We start from the raw sequence: 3386 nt of genomic DNA, 5'->3' as shown, positions 1-3386 counted from the left end.
TCCCTTAACACATGTTTTATTCCCTTTGAATTTTTTCTGATAAGGTTTTTAACAACACATATATTGTATATGTCTTGATTGTTTATGTTGGATTTTATCCTAGTCCTCCAATTATTTGTAATTTGTCTTTTTTGTTATTGAATAAATTTTTAGGATATTGCAAATGCTATATAATTGTTTAGAGATGTCAACATAGTTAGAATGTTTTGAGAATCATGTGATCCATTTAAACTATAATTCTTTACTTATATATAAAATAAATAAATAAATTATAAAAAAAAAATAATAATGGTATCCAATAATGGTTAAAATTATTCACAAAAGAATAACAATCAGCTAGGGAAATCAGATCAATTTTGACACCTCACTTTGTCATTTTTGTTTTGTATATATATATATTTTATTAAATCTTATAAATTAATTTGATAATACCTACTCAATTTTGACATTTTGTGCTAGTTTTTTTGTTTCACAATTTATGTGCTGATGTGAATTGAAGTCATGTTTCGGTTCAATTAACTTACTATTATTGTAATTTGTAAAAAAATAAAAAAAAAATTACTATTATTTAAGAATTAATGTAAGAATGTTTCCTCAAGCTAGAGCCTTAACCGATCACTTTTGGTTCCTCTGCCCCGTAGCAATCGAAAGCTTTCTTTTTAATGTCCGTTTGCTCAAACATTCGTTAAAAAAAAAGTTGCTCATAAAAGGTGGTGGGTCTTTAAGGTCAACACTTGAAGGTTGAAGTCCATCCAATACAAACGTATGCTTGTGTTTTGGTTCTTTTGGGGCCTTGTATGTCACGACAATAGAAATTGATGGAAAAATATTTGACTTGTACTTAAAGTTAGTAATTTATTGCCAAAGGAGAGGGCATAGATTGATAGACAATACATGATCAAAAATCAGACATTGGAATTCAATCATTTGGTGACACATTGGATCAAGATCAGACGGTTTAAAAAATATAGTCTTTAATTATACATCGTTTGATATTTGATCAAACAATTATTGATATTTTGCATGTGTGAAATATCGATTGCAGGAAAGTCAAATCACAAAATTATTTAAACAATGCATTTTGAGACGTTATTTTTATTTATCTATGTGATTTTGATTTTTTAGCGACTAAAATCAAATTTAAAAAAATTAAATTTATTTAAAGTGAGTAGAATGTAAAATTAGTTATTTATGTTTAAATACTTTGAAGAACTAAGTTGCAAAATAAATCTAGACTAAATGATTTCTTGAGGAGACCCTCTAAATTTTACTTTTGCCAAATTAGAATCAATTCTTAAACTAAAGTAGAATCTGTCTAAACATGTTATCAATTATACATCTTTAAAATAAGTTTTACTCCACCATCAATTCTTGAAGCAAAATTAATTATATGACTTAAATGTAATTTTGGTCATTTATCTTTTACTTAATATTTATATATTTTGGTACTTTATTTATTTATTTTTAATTCATTTTTGTCTTTTATGTTTTATAAAGACTGTATTTTAGTCATTTTCATTATAATTCTTTCAAACAACAATATAATTATTGTCATGAAATTATCAGATCAAATTTTGGTTCAGTTCACTACAAAAAAACCCTTCATTTGTGGTCAACTTTACAAATATTTTGTGGCCGAAAAAAACCCTCACAAATTAGTGACCGAAAAAACTCTCACAAATGCAAAAATTCAAATTGGTCTTTATTTGTGATTGAAAAAGCCATCACAAAAGACTTAAAATTTAGTTGGATTTTGTGGTTGCCTAAGCCCTCACAAAATCACAACGTTGTTATTTTGTGAGGGCTTAGGCCGCCACAAAATCCAGCTAAAATTTAAGTCATTTGTGAGAGCTTTTTCAACCACAAAATCAACCATTTGTGAGGGTAAATGTCGCCACAAAGGCAAGTCGTGTGTGGTTGCCCAGGCTGCCACAAAAGCATTGATCCTTTGCACTTTGTGGCTGCAAAGGCCGCCACAAATTCCCATTTTCCTGTTACCCTTTGTGGTCGCCCAGGCCGCCACAAATGCCTTATTTTCTGACCGTTAAAGCCACCACAAATTTCCATTGTACCATTGAATTTTGTGTCTGCTTTGGCCGCCACAAAGGATCAACCATTTTCTATAAATATTACTTCACTCCTCTTATCATTTTTCCCTTCTACATTCTCTCTAAACCTTCTAAATTTTCTCTCCACCTTCTCTCTACAAAAATTATTTCTCCAAGCTTTTTCTTTACTATCTTGAAGTTTGGTAAGTTTATATTATATATTTAGTTTTTTAATTTTATTTTTGATTTGAAGTTATTTATTTAATTAATATTATTGAATTTTTATTTTGACAGTGGTGATATAGTGTTTACTTCGAAGAGTTCTCAGCCCTGTGAAAACTTCAAGTCAGACACTACCCGACATCAAGTTAGTATTTTATACAATTTAAATATAGATTAGTAAAATATATGATATTATAAATATATTTATATTAAAATATAGATTAGTAAAATATGTGTTATTATAGATTTATTTAAAAAAAATAGAAATTATGTTGTTTACATAATATATGATAAATACAAATTTGAAACACATGTAAAACTTATTGATTTTAATATAACTATTTTTTTAAAAAAACATTATTAAAATTGATGATATTAATATTTGTTGTTAGTTATTAAAAAGAGTTGTAGTTGAGTTCGTACACCTATAGAGAGATCTTGCTCCCTACCAATTGATTGTGGGAAGACAATGTTGCTAGAGAGGCAGAGAAGTGTGGTTCCTGCAGAGCTTCATGGTAACTTTTCTATATATATATATATATATATACACACGCATGATTGAAAACATTCTCAATTTTGCGAGAGTGCAGAAAATTGTCGAAGATGAAGGGGGATGAGATGTCTATGTTGTTTATGTCGATGTAGACAGTTTAAGAGTGAAGATGAAATAAGAGTGCATTCCTATCGTCGGGTAACATTCCAGCAAATAATGATGGAGGGAGTGGAGCTGATCAGAAGAATTATTACAATGATAAATAAAAATTTGAAACACATGTAAAACTTATTGATTTCAATATAACTATTTTTTTTAAAAATAAAATATTATTAAAATTGATGATATTAATATTTTTTGTTAGTTATTAAAAAAAGTTGTAGTTGAATTAGTACAAAAAATTCATATACGTTAACAGTCTCTATTTTTGATTATATATAAGTTGTTATTTTATAAAAAAATTCATTAAACATCATTTAAAATTTTATTTTGGTTTATATAATTATAGTCTTGATAATAATTTATTATGTTCCGTCATCTTCACATCAACTTCTTCAACCTCAACCAGATCAAACTCTGTATCGACCAACTATGCCAACAGTTGGCTTGATCAGACGAGATTT

The sequence above is a fragment of the Cicer arietinum genome, chromosome 5 (genome assembly GCF_000331145.2).
Source record: "Cicer arietinum cultivar CDC Frontier isolate Library 1 chromosome 5, Cicar.CDCFrontier_v2.0, whole genome shotgun sequence".
NCBI classification, from domain to species: domain Eukaryota; kingdom Viridiplantae; phylum Streptophyta; class Magnoliopsida; order Fabales; family Fabaceae; genus Cicer; species Cicer arietinum.
The sequence above is the reverse complement of the archived record's forward strand: the minus strand, read 5'-3'. Positions refer to the sequence as shown.